This window comes from Mirounga leonina, unplaced genomic scaffold, assembly GCF_011800145.1.
Source record: "Mirounga leonina isolate KUSES-001 unplaced genomic scaffold, KU_Mleo_1.0 Mir_93, whole genome shotgun sequence".
NCBI lineage: Eukaryota > Metazoa > Chordata > Mammalia > Carnivora > Phocidae > Mirounga > Mirounga leonina.
In genome coordinates this window covers 44,987,593-45,002,424 of record NW_023270854.1, presented here as the reverse complement: position 1 = coordinate 45,002,424, position 14,832 = coordinate 44,987,593, and positions in this window count along the sequence as shown.

The window sequence follows — 14,832 nt, the reverse complement described above, 5'->3', positions numbered from 1 at the left end:
TAAGTAAATGTAGATTATCGAGTTCCTTTAGATTGATTAAAAACTTTTACAAAAATTCATCTTAAAGGAAACTATAAAAAACTACCATAAATGGAACATCTGAAACACTTGACACAAATAGAAGGTAACTATACAAAGAAATGCCATGACAATAAGTGCTGTTATTATATACCATGTTATTTTTTTATTCTTATGTTAATCCCCATACATTACATCATTAGTTTTAGATGAAGTGTTCCATGATTCATTGTTTGTGCATAACACCCAGTGCTCCATGCAGAACGTGCCCTCTTTAATACCCATCACCAGGCTAACCCATCCTCCCACCCCCCTCCCCTCTAGAACCCTGTTTGTTTTTCAGAGTCCATATATACCATGTTATTAAATGCTATTGCAATGCTATTTTCTGTCAAAGCTGGGAGGCTGAGACATTTTCTTTTTGTTGCAGGGAGAGACTGACAAAGGCTGCAGAGGTGTTAAAGTCATTCCAGCATCAGGCCAGAGGCTTTTTCCTTGAATAACTTTATCCATCATTAAGGATTGAAAGAGATTTGAAAATAAAAAATTTTTTTTACACTTCCAGCCAATGTGATTATTTATTTAACAGACACATGCAGAGCAATCACCTGGTGCCGGGCTTGTTCTAAGTAATTCAGAACCGTTAACTCATCTAATGGTCATCATCACCCTGTGAGGTAATGCTATTGTTATTTCTATTTTACAGATGAGGAAAATGAGGCACAAACGGGGCTAAGTAATTAGCTCAAGGTCATATGGCTAAAGAGTAGCCAGGATTCAAAATCATGTGTTTTCACCAGAGTTGTCTCAACACCACTCCATGCTGTGTGAGAGTGGGTCTCCATGTTTTGGGAAGTCACGTTCATACATTATCTAAGATTATAGTAGGTGCCGCCTGAACCGTCAGCCCGCACAAGAGTGTATGTCCCACGCCTTACACTACCAGCTGTCCTGACACCCCACCTTCTTGTTGAATCTTCCCTTAATGGCCCAGTGTTCAGTGATAGCTTTGTCCCTAAACCACCTTCTTTCTGCTACACTGTCCTGTTAGCAGTGATAAATTTCAATGGTTACTTGAAGTTTTAATACTAACAAATTAACAGTAAGTGGTATAAATAAATTACATTAGTTTAATACTTATATATACATAATATATGTTATAACTAATATATATTAGTGTATCTGTGAATAATGTATTAGTGAGTAATATTAACATATTTTTCTCCCCTGGTAGATTTTAAGTCCTTTAAAGGAAAGAAATATTTCATATCTCTTTGAATCAATCATTAAACCTAACAAGTGCTTTATAAATGATTTAAAGATAATCATTGTATTCTTATATAGACCAACGTTTCCAGAGAAGTAATGAGATACAAGAAAAAGAAGCACATAAGAATAAATTTTTCCATACAAAAAAAATAGAATTTCCAGAGAGAATGAAAGACAGACAGCCATGCAGTCCATGCAGTGGAATTTTGCCTCCCAAATATTTTGTATGTGATTTGGTAACAAGATAAATTAATAAACTAGCTGTTATCTGGAGCTAACTACATTGGCAAGGACCATTACGCAATTTTACAAAAGAGAAAACTGAGCAACAAAAAGAGCCATTTGCCCAAGAGCGTATAATCCCTATTTGAGTGTGGAACTCAGGGCCACCTGTATCCAAGGGCTGCATTTCATAAGTATGGCAGCTGCACAAGAGGGGAGGGGCCAAATACAAATTTACCTGTGAGACAATCTAAGTTTGACATCATATGTGCTTTCTTATTGTGGTAAAAACATATAATACATACTTACCCTCAACAAAATTTTAAGTGCACAGTATTGTATAGTTAACTGTAACACAATGTTGTATAGCAGATCTCCAGAACTTTTTCACCTTGCATGACTGAAACTTTATACCAATTGAATAATTCCCCATTTCCCCCTCTCTGTAACCCCAATCTTACTGAGTCTATGAATTTGGCTACTTTAAATACCTTAAATAAAGGGAATCCTGCAATTCTTTTGGGTCAAATACCCAGAAGTGGGATTGATGGATCATGTGGTAGTTCTGTTTTTAATTTTTCTGAGGAAGCTTCATACTGTTTTCCACAGTGGTTGCCCTATCTTATGTTCTCATCAACTGTGCACAAGGTTTCTGATTTTTCCACATCCTTGCCAATGCTTGTTTATTTTCTGTGTTTTGGTATTTTATATGGGCCATCCTAATAGGTGCAGAGGGATAGCTCATTGTAGTTTTGATTTGCATTTCCATGATGATGAGCGATATTGAGCATCTTTTCATATATCTATTGGCCATTTGTATGTCTTCTTTGGAAAAATGTCCATTTTTTAACACATGCTATTTGGGGTTTTTTTTCCTATTGAGTTGTTACATATTTTGAGTTCCTAATATACTTCAGATACTAACCCCTTATCAGATACAAGGTTTGCAAATATTTTCTCTCATTTCATAGGCTGTCTTTTCACTCATTATTGTTTCTTTTGCTATGCAGAAACTTTTTGGTTTGATGTAGTCCCACTTGTGCACTTTTGCTTTTATTATACACGCTTTTGGAGTCATAGTCAAAAAATGATTGTCAAGACCAATATTCTGAAGATTTTCTCTCCTATGTTTCCTTCTAGGAATTTTATGTTTCAGGTTTTACATTTACGTCTTTCAACCATTTTGAGTTTATTTTTGTGTATGGGGTAAGATAAGGGTCCAATTTCATTCTATCACATACGAATATGCAGTTTTCCCAACACCATTTGTTGAAGAGACTATCTTTTCCCCATTGCATAGCCTTGGCACCCTTGATGAATGTCATTTGACTATACAGGCATGGTTTATTTCTGAGCTCTCTATTCTAGTCTGTCGGTATGCCAGTAGCATACTATTTTGATTACTGTAGCTTTGTAATATGTTTGGAAAGCAGGAAATGTGAGGCCACCAGCTTTGTTCTTCTTTCTCAAGATTATTCTGGCTATTAGGGGTCCTTTTGTGTCATATGAGTTTTAGGATTGTTTTTTCTATTTCCATAAAAAATACACTGAGATTATGATAGGGATTGCACTGCATCTATAGATTGCTTCAGATAGGTAGTATGGATATTTTAATAATAGTAAGTCTTCCAATCCATGAACATGGCATGTCTTTCCATTTCTTTGTATCTTCTTTAGTTCCTTTCAGCAACATTGTATAGTTTTCAGTGTACAAGTCTTTTGCCTCCTTGGTTAAGTTTATTCCTTTTTTTTTCTTTTAGATTTTATTTATTTATTTGACAGAGAGAGACAGCAAGAGAGGGAATACAAGCAGCGGGAGTGGGAGAGGGAGAAGCAGGCTTCTCGCTGAGCAGGGAGCCTGATGCAGGGCTCGATCCCAGGATCCTGGGATCGTGACTTGAGCCGAAGGCAAATGCTGAACCGACTGAGCCACCTAGGTGCCCTGGTTAAGTTTATTCCTAAGTATTTTATTCTTCTTGATGCTGTTATAAGTGGACTTCTCTTAATTTCCTTTTTGGATTGTTCACTATTAGTGTATAGAAAACAACTAAATCTTATATGTTGTTTTTCTATCCTGCAACTTCGTTGAGCTTGCCTATTTTAACAATTCTTTTTATGGAATTTTTAGGGGTGTCTACATATATCATGTCATCTGAAAACAGAGAATTTTCCTCTTCCTTTCCAATTTGCATGTCTTTTATTTTTTCTTGCCTAATTGTTCTGACTAGTACTTGCAGTACTAAGTTGAATAGAAGTGGTGAGAATGGACATCCTTGTCTTGTTCTTGATCTTAGAGGGAAAGATTTCAGGTTTTCACCACTGAGTATGATGTTAGTTGTGGGCTTTCCATATATGGCCTTTATTATTTTGAGGTAATTTCTTTCCATTCCTAGTTTGTTAAGGCCATTTTTTAATCATGAAAGAGTGTTGAATTTTTCCAAATCCTTTTTCTGTATGTACTGAGATGATCATGTGATTTTAATCCTTCATTCTGTTAATGTGGTGCATCACATGGATTGATTTTCATCTTTTGAACCATTTTTGCATTCTACGGATAATTTTTCCTTGGTCATGCTATATGATTTTTTTAATGTGCTCTTTAACTTAGTTTGTTAGTTTTGTTCAGGATTTTTGCATCTATATGCCTCAGGGATATCAACCTGTAATTTTTTTTCTTTGGCCTCTTTATCTGGCTTTTTATCAGGCAATGTTGACCTCATTAAATGAATCTGAAAGTGTTCCCTTCACTATAGTGTTCTCTTCAGTATTATGGAAGAATTTCAGAAGGACTGGCATTAATTCTTTAAATGTTTTGTAGAATTCTCCTGTAAAGATATCAGGTCATGGACTTTTCTTTGTTGGGAGTTTTTGATTGCTGATTCAATCTCCTAACTCATTATAAGTTGGGTCAGTCTTTCTCTTTCTCATGATTCAGTCTTGGTCGATTGTATGTTTCTAAGAATTTAGTCATTTCTTCTAGGTTATCCAATTTGTTGGTGTATAATTGTTCATAATCTCATGTTCCTTTTTATTTCTTTGGTGGGAATTGTGTTTTCCTTTGTGTTTTGTTGAATTTTCATAGTGACATGGCTTGATCCCTCATTTTCTTTTGTATTATATAGATATTTTCTTTGTAGTTATGATGGGGGTTGCATAAAGTATCTTACAGTTATAAAAATCTATTTTAAACTAATAACAGCTTGATTTCAAATGTAGACAAATGCTCTACAATTTACTTCCCCCACATACATTTTATGATATTGATTGCACAAATTCTTTTTATTTTGTGTATCTGTTAACTTTTTTAACATTTTTATACTATAGTTATTTTTATATTTCTATCTTTTAATTTCTACACAAGATTTAAAGTTCACAGTATTACAGTATTCTATATTTATTTATGTTGCTGTTTAATATCCTTCATTCCAACTCAAAAGTCTTTAGCATTTCTTATAAGACAGGTCTAGTGGTGAAGAATTCCCTCAACTTTGCTTATCTGGAAAAATCTTTATTTCTCCTTCACTTTTGAAGAATATTTTTGCCAGATATAATATTCTTGATTGGTAGGGCTTTTCTTTTTCTTTCAGTGCTTTGAATATATTATCTCAGTCCCTTCTGCCCTGCAAGTTTTCTGCTGAGATTCTGCTCATAGTTTTATGGGGATTCTCTTGTACATAATACATCACTTTTCTCTTGTTGCTTTCAGAATCCTCTCTTTCTTTGACTTTTGACTTTTTGATTATAATGTGTCTCACTGTGGATTTCTTTGGGTTCACCTTAGTTGCAGCCTACTGGGCTTCTTGAAACTGAATGTCCATTTTCTTCCCCAGATTTTGAAGTTTTCAGCCATTATTTCTTTACATAAGCTTTCTGTTCCTTTCTCTCTCTCTCTCTCTCTCTTTTCAGGAATCCCACAATGTGTATCTTTCTGATGGTGTTCCATAGCCCTTCAGACTTTCTTCACTTATTTTCATCTTCTTTCTCTTTGTTCCTCTGACTGGATAATTTCAAATGACATGTTTTTGAGTTTGCTGACTTTTTCTTCTGCTGATCAAGTGTGCTGTTGAGCCATTATAGTGAAATTTTTGGTTTAGTTATTGTATTCTTCAGCTTCAAAATATCTGTTTCAGTTTGTCTGTGTTTTTGTTTTTTATTTTTGTCTATCTCTTTGTTGATATTCTTGTTTTGTTCATGCATTGTTTTCTCTAGCTCGAAGAGAATTTTTATTTTTAATTCTTTGTCAGGTAATTCATATATCTTCATTTCTTTAGAATCAGTTTCTGGAGATTTATTTTGTTCTTTTTCTTGGGCCATGTTCCCCTGTTCCTTCATGTGTCTCATAACTTTGTGTTGCCATCTGTGCTTTTTTAAAAAAATAGCCACTTTTCAGTCTCTGTGGACTGGCTTCATACAGGGAAAAACCCTCACCAATCAGACTGGATAGAGATTCTGAGGGCCCCTGAAACCTTTTTCTGGGTGATTCATCTTCACTAAGACTGTGCCTGTAACTTCTCAATTAAAGAGGATTGCTGATTTCTTATTCAGGAGCTCATAATCTCTCTCTCTCTCCCTCTGGTGTTGATCTGTGGCACTGCAAGCTCTCTGGTTTTACAGAAGTAAGCTGCCCCCACTTTCCCTTCTTGTCAGTAGCCACCAGGCATCCAAAGTATGCCAACTCCATGTCAGCACCCCAAGTCAGACAAGACAGATATTGGTCCCTTGGGCAGCCCTCTGAAAAGCTGGAACATTGCACACACATTCTACTCTTCTATTTCTCCCTGAGGAAGAAGTAACAAAATAGTGTGCTCTCTTCTGGCACTGAGCTCTGCAGTCTTGGAGGAGGGACTGACATTGGTAAAGTGAAATTGCTCTTCTTACCTGTTTTGATGTAGATATTTTCAGCTTTGGACTCACCTTGGGAACTCTAACTTCTTAACTGGATTATAGAAATCTCATAACTATATTTTGGTTCATACATAGTTTTTAAATTGGTGTTTCTGTGAGAGAACAAGGGCTGGGACTTCCCTTTCTGTAATCTTCCTGATACCACCTTTCACTTTTTTTTTAGTAGAGTACTTTGGCTGGAATTATTTAAAAATAAATTGTCTATTGCAATACCAATGAGGAAGTATTATAATTGAACTGATTCTAAATGGAATAAGATTTTGGAGGGACTCCCAAATTGGTGTCTCCCTTCCTGACTTCTTACATATCACATTTACAATTGGTTACCTAGATATCCTCTGACTCAAATGATTATCACGGGTTTACTGAAATAGCTTAACTCACTAAGATGCAAAAAAAATCAGTTTTATTTTTTCATTGCACCAACCCTGCAAATCCACTCAATAAATCCTTCTCTCTCCAAACTTGAGATTTTGGGAAAATAACATAGCTTTTCTCATCACTCTCAGGTATTATCAAATAATCTCAATTTTAAAATAATAAAACACTCAATCCAGTCTAATTTCAAAACTCCAAATCCCAATCTAATTTATAACATTACCCCTCCCCCAACTCAGGTCTGATACAGGCCAAGGAGCCTGAATTAGGTGAGGGAACATGTCCCCATTTCTTACCTTACTTTTCTACTCATTCCCCTTTCATTATGGTGTATCTGAACTGGAACAGTGGACAGGAAAGAGGTTAGGGCAAGAACAGTCTTATCTTGAATCTGGTGTTAGTGGATGTTTTTTGGATTTTGTGAAGACCCTTTACTATCACTGGGGATCTACTGCCTCCATTCTCTTGACACAGACAATACTTCTTTCAGTGGCTGTTTATGATACCCCAACCTCTGACTCCCAGTGGTTGCATATATATATCACATTCCCACTAGAGAGTCATTTTGGCCCTTATGACAGATCTCTTAAATATATAAATCCCTTCTACTTTCTTCTGACTTACAGAAAACATCATAGAGCTTTGAAATGTTGGAAGCCTTAATTCTTTGCTTTGCCACCAGCAGACTGCCTCAGCTAAACTTTGCCCTACTTAGGCATTCTAAATCCTGCATCTCTCAAATTCCATGGTGGCATACTTATCATGCTCTTCAAATGGTTCTCTTGGACTCCTCCTCACTTGGCCTGAGGTTAAGACAGGGCATCTTCCCTCCCCTCCCTTACACCAATCACTCTTTCTAAAAAGGTCCTTACCACCAGCTTCTTTAAGCTCTGAGTGAATTCAAGGCCCTTGACAGAATTCAAATATAAAATTTGTAATAAAACTCCCTTAGCAAACTAGGAGTAGAAGAGAACTTCCTCAGACTGATAAAAAAAATTTTTTTAAATCCTATAGTTCTCATCATACTTAATGGAGAATAACTAAATGCTTTCCCCTAAGATTAGAAACCAGGTAACATGTCTGTTCTCACTACTCTTATTCAACATGGTATTAGAAGTCTTAGCCAGTGTAATAAGACAAGAAATGGAAATAAAAATCATAATAAGAAAAGAACTAAAATGGTCACTATTGGCATACAACATAGAAAATCCCAAGGAAACTAACAAAACAAAACAAAAAACCCTAGAATCAAAAAGTAAGTATAATAAGGTTACATAAAAAGCCCATCACATTTCTCTATGTTAGGAATGAACAATTGGAAAGTGAAATTGAAAACACAGTACATTTGCAGTCACTCCAAGAAAAATAAAACACTTAGGTACAAAACTAACAAAATGTGCACAGGATCTATATACGGAAACTTTAAAATGCTAATGAGAAAAATGAAAGGATATCTAAATAAATTGATAGAACCACTGTGTCATGAATTAGAAGACTCAACAAATTGATCTGTAAGTTTCATGCAAATCCTATGAAAATTCTAGGAAGATTCTTTTTAGATATAAACAAGCTGATTCTAAAATTTATATGGAAAATCAAAGGAACTAGAATACTCAAGACAATTTTGAAAAAGTGGAATAAAGTTGGAGAAATCACATCACCTGATTTGAGATGTGAAATATAGCTTCAGTAATAGTGTGGTATTAGCAGAAGAATTGAAACAGACCCACAGAATAGAGAATCAAGAAATAGATCCAAATAAGTATAGCCAATTAATTTTTGACACAGATGTAAAAGTGATTCAATTAGGGATAATGTTTTCAACAAATGGTTTTGGACTATTTGGACAATCAGGCATAAAGAGAAGAAGGAAAAAAAAAAAGAACCTTGACCAAAGCCCCACACTATATAAAAATTCATTCAAAATGTTTCATAGATTTAAATGTAAAGCATACAACTATAAATCTTTTAGAAGAAAACAAAGAAAAAATGTTTGTGACCTAGGGTTTTGGAACCAGTTTTTAAACTCAACACCAGAGACAAAATTTCTAATAGCCAAATAATAAATTAGACTTCACGACAACTTTTGCTCTGTGAAATACCCTGTTTAAAGGATGAGAAGATAAGGTATAAATTAGGAGAAACTATTTGCAAATCACATATCTGACAAAGGAATCATATCTGGAATATATAAAGAACTCTATAAACTCAAATGTAAGAAAACAAACAATTCAATTATAAAATGGGCAGCATACTTAAACAAACTCTTTGCCCATACAGATGGCAAATAAACACATGAAAAGATTTCAACATCATTAGCCATTAGGGAATTGCAAATTAAAACAACAATGAGATACCATTACACACCTATTAGAACAGCTAAAATTAAAAAAAAATACCATCAGTACCAAATGGCAGCAATGATGTAGAGAAACTGTATCTTTCATATATTCTTGGTGGGGATGTAAAATGGTACAGTCCCTCTGGAAACAGTTTCATAGTTTCTTGTAAAGTTAAATGTATATTTTTGACATGACCCAGCAATTACATTCCTGGATATTTATCCTAAAGAAATTAAAAATGTGTTTACAGAAAAAGCCTACACAGGAATATTTATAGAGGTTTTATTTGTAATAGACAAAATGTGGAAATGAGTCAATTGTCCATTAACAGGTGAATGGATAAACAAAGTGTTCTGCACCCATACAATGAAACTCTACTCCACAATAAAAAGGAACAGACTTTTGATATATGTAACCACCTAGATGTATCTCAAGGCACTTATGCTAAGTGAAAAAAGCCAATCTCCAGGGGTTATATATTGTACAATTCTGTTTATATAGCTATCTCAAAGAAATAAAGTCATAAGGATGAAAAGAGACCAGTGGTTACCAGACTTGAAATTGGGGAAAGAATAGGACTCTTAAGAGATAACATGAAGGATAATTTAATCACAAGATAAATTTTCATAGAAATATACATTTTTAGAAGCTTATATAAAAACTTGTGAAATCTGAATAACCTAGGCTTATACCTGAATTTAATAATATTGTACCAATGACAGTTTCCTGCTGTTGACAATATACTATGCTTATGTGAGATATTATCATTGGGGGTGTCTGGGTAAAGTGTACATGGAACTCTCTAAACTATTTTTGTCATTTCTTGTGGGTCTTAAACTATTTCAAAATAAAAATTTATTAAACACAGACACATGCACACACAGATATGACAGTGTCCCTTCCCTGTTGTAATGATTCCACTTGGCCAATAGAATTAAGCCCACAGTACTTAGCATAATTTTCAAACTCTTCAAAATGTCTTCCAAGCCTACATTCTCTGACCTATCTTCTACAGTTTCTCTTCTACTCCCCTCACATACAAAAGACGTCTCTTTCCCAAATACCCTGGGTTTATCATGCAGCCGCCATTGAACAGATTATTGCTTCCCTTTGATTTCCCCGACAAACACTTACCCGCCCTGCACATAGAGAGGGAGAATCCTCCTTCCCTTCACTTTCTGGCATCTTCCCTTAGAGACACACCACAGAAATCTTTGGGATGGCACTGCACCTTCCTCTTCATTCCTGGCCTTCTCCCCCTCAAAGACAGAAGAGTTTGGCAGCAGCTAATCTGATGGAGGAGAGCCTAACGTCCACAGGGTGAACAGAGTGAAATTATATGATATTTGTATTTCTCTGACAGACTTATTTCACTTAGCATTATACTCTCTAGCTCCATCCATGTTCTTGCAAATGGCAAGATTTCATTCTTTTTATGGCTGAATAATATTCCATTATATATCTCTATCTATCTGTCTACATATATATATATATATATATATATATATATATATGTATATACCACATCTTCTTTATCTATGTGTCAATCAACGGACACTTGGGCTGCTTACATATCTTGGTTATTGTAAATAATGCTGCTATAAACATAAAGGAGCATATGTCCCTTTGAATAAGTGGTCTTGTATTTTGGGGGGTAAATACCCAGTAGTGCAAAAGCTGGATCATAAAGTAGTTCTGTTTTTAATTTTTTGAGGAACCTCCACAGTTTTCCACAGTGGCTGTACCAGTTTGCCTTCCCACCAAGAGTGCACGAGGGCTCCCTTTTCTCCACATCCTCACTAATGGCTCAATTTTTTGTATGCAAAACCCGAACAGTCAGACCCCTAGAATGAAAAAGACATGAGTGGTAGCATTTGATCTTCAAAGAAGACCTTAAAACTCTAGCAGAAACCCAACTCAAGTGTTCTCTCCTCTGTGAAGCCTTCCCAGCCTTCATAGGCACTCCACCACCCTGTCCTTCATGTCCCCAGAGCACCTGGATTATAGCACATGCTGTAATAATGCATTGGTGATGATAGTCACTGAACTGTGAACTCAAGGGCAGATCCCCTCGGTTTCTTTCAGCTTTGAATTTCCAGCAAATAAAAGACAGTATAGCATATAGATACCTAAAAAGGCACCCATCTAATTATCAGAAGAGCAAACAGGGGGCATTAGAAAGATCCCTGGGGCCAAGAATCATTTGCTGCAAAATACCTCTGAGCCAGGTCTGTATATGTCAGAAGAGAGGAGGAAAGATCTCTGAGAGTATTCAAGATGGCAGGGATATCCTAAAGGAACAGAACCGGTGTTAACCGAACATGAAGTCAGGAGGGGGAAAAAATGGAGAAAAAGATTCTATGATAGATAGCTGCTGAACACAGCCAGGGGCAGTTGAATTGGACCATAAAGCACCAGCATTTGTCCCTGGAAAATTTCTTCAGTGAGCATGCAGAAGAGGGCATTCAGCCCCATTATCCAGCAAGGTCTCTTTTTTCCTACCTAACTTCCCTCTTTCTCTGTATCTGGATATTCTCTTTCCCTGTATTCTGGAGTCTTGTCCTGTCCACCACACATTCATGCACACAAAACGATAAAGCTGTACATAAAGCATCACCAATGGCACAGAGGGTGAATTCAAGTCTAGCTGCTGTTTCTACCATCAGCAAGAGGACCTGTCTTCAGTAGAGCAGCCAAAATGCATTCATTTTCCAATATGCCATGAAGATTTCTTCGGAATCAAGCAATACACTATGTTGAAGTTGGGTGTGTGAAGTTTTTTTTCTAGAAACATTGTAGCCAGCTAACATTGAATTTATGACTTTGCAGAATTCCCTGAGAATAGGTGAAGTGAAAAATCGTACCCATATTGTCAACAAATTCCAAGAATAACGTTCCTGTCTATCCATCCATACAGGTAAGTTTACATGCCATAAACATATGGATGAAAACAGTAACTCACTAGCATCACAAGAAGGTGTTTTTTTTTAAAGTGTGGGAAAAATACAGTAAATTTTAAAGCCTACTTAAAAAAACAGTAGGATATAGTCTTCCTGCCCCATAATTTTGCAGCTTATGCTTCACTCATTGTAAAATATATTTGGAACATCTAATGTAAATTGTACATGCTTTAGGCTTGTATGCATGCAAAAAACTGCTAGTCCCATACGAAGAGAGTAACTTCATCAATGTATTCATTTTAGGACAAGAGACATATTATATATACATACATTTTATTATTCTTGCATACTCCTACAGATGTTTACTTTTCTCATCCTGGGTGCTATTCTTACACCCTTTGTATGCCTCTGTACACAATATTTTTCAAAAAAAGCATTTTTTTCCCTTAACTTTCCCTTAACTTTATGTTTTAGCGAGGATATGTGTGTGACAAGAAATTATAACTAGACAGACCATCCCAGCATAACCAGAGATTATCTCTTCTACCTGAGCCTTCTCACCGAAGACTCACCACATTCTAAAATTCTCACAGATTTTCACGCTAATAATTTTCTCTGCCTGCACACCTGAAAAATTGGACTGCAGTCAAAATTGTTCTGGAAAATACAACTCAAAGATGGCAAACATCTTAAAAATTAATCATGCTATCTTTACATTTTAAATAAATCCTTATATTATTCCTCAACCAGAGCCATTAAAATGGTGGGCGGCCAATAAATGTTATTTGTGGTTAATAACCATACGCATATTCAATGATCCCTGCTGCACTGAGCTCTGAAAGGGAGGTATAGGGATTATTTTTTGACCCCACTTCGGAGAAGGAGAAACTGAAGAGGAGGAACACTTACAGAAGTTCTCCCTAAGAGTCGCGGGTAGATTCTGGGCTGAGATGGAGGGATGTGTCATTCCCAAGACATACCGCACCACAGACTTCCCTGCTCCTCCGCTGGCTGGAGAGCTAACAGCTATTTCGTGATATTAAGTAAAATAATAATGATGCATTTTATTTACAAGGCACTTGCCCTCCATTGGCATGCAAGGTGTCTGCCTGGAAGCACAGCAGTGAAACAATTAAACTTTACTGAGCTGTCTGATGTCATCCCCGTGTGGATGTTGGCATATTGTAAGACCTCGCTCAGGGTTCTTTGTGTAAGACTTGCCTTTTCAGTATAACTACCCTTGATTCTTTGTGTATCTCTAATTTCTTTCCATAACATCAATAAAAGAGAATATTGAGGGGAGAAAGGTCTCTTCCAAACAGGGGGTCTGACTCTCGGCTGTGATTTGCTTGGCAATTGGAGATTTTGTGTACAATCTCTTACAGCAAAAGGTGAGAAATGCAGAAGCAATGGCTTTTAGAAAAACACAGAGAGCAGCAGGAAGCCCTCTCTGCCCAATTACAAGGTGATCCCAGTTCATTTTTACGGTTTGTTTCTTCTTTTTTTTTTTATCACATATGTTTCCAAACACAGTCTTGATGTCCTGTGGGGCTGCTTTTGTAAAAAGCCATAGCCTCTGATTTAAGGAGCTTCAAAAATAGCTCTCCATTTCTTCAGTCTGAAAGAGAGCAGTCAAGTAACAGCACATTTATTCTCTTTGAAAAATAGAAAGATGTCAAAAGCAAAGTTCATGGCAAAATTAGGCTGATTTGTTTTGTGCTTCTGTGATTCTGGCTGTGGAAGTAAACAGGGAGGGGAAAAAACACAGTGGTTTGTTTAATAAGCAAAAAACGCTATTAAAATGAATTTTGTGCTTAAAAACATACCCTGGCAGGAAGAATCATCAATTATACAAGCTTTGGGAGAGGGGAAAAAGGAAAAAAAAAAAAACAAAAAAACAAAGCTTGATTGCCACAGTCAGACATTTTCCCCTAGTCAGCATACAATTCAGGCTTCACGTTCTTAAGAAGGACAACCTCATTACTTGGATACAAATGATCAGAGGTTCTCAGAGATTCTCTGTGTTGGTTGTGACAGATGCTAAGCAGTAATCCTGCCATGAAAACTTCCATAAAAAAAGCAGCTTTGGCTGGTAGTGACAAAAGGATGGCCCCAATTTGGAAAACTTTCATGAGATGCCCAGATGAGACTCTCCAGGAAATACCACCCAGGCAGAGGACACTGACGTTCTCATTGAGACAGCATCCATAGCACTGACTTCCCCCTCCTTGCATGGCATGATTTGACATTCTGCAGTCCAGTGGTGGCAATTCTGCTGCCCCAGCCTTGCATATTATTTCGGATGGAGTACCAGGTAATTTACAGGGTCCTGCACCACCCCATGCTTTTCTTGATTTGTATACGTAGGGTCTAGATTGAAGGCTGGATCTAGTTGTCTTTTTTGAAAAAAAAGATTTTATTTTATTATTTATTTAAAAGCGAGCAAGACAGAGATCACAGAGGGAGAGGGAGAAGCAGACTCACAGCTGAGTGGAGAGCCCGATGCGGGGATTGATCCCAGGACCCTGAGATCATGACACTTAACCCCGACCGAGCCACCCAGGCACCCCTGGATCTAGTTTTCATCTCCAAGAAAGTAACCATGTGATTTTTTCTTCCAGAGCTTGCAACTGATGGAAAGTTTCCCGATTTTTGAAGTGATAAGGGTTCAAAATCAATTCTGGGAATTGGCTGGAAAACAGCAGTCCCATTTCCAAGTAAAATATACTTTTATATTGAATTGGACTCTTGTATACTGAAATGCTGAGGTTTGGCATTTCTTGTTGTTGTTTGTTTAT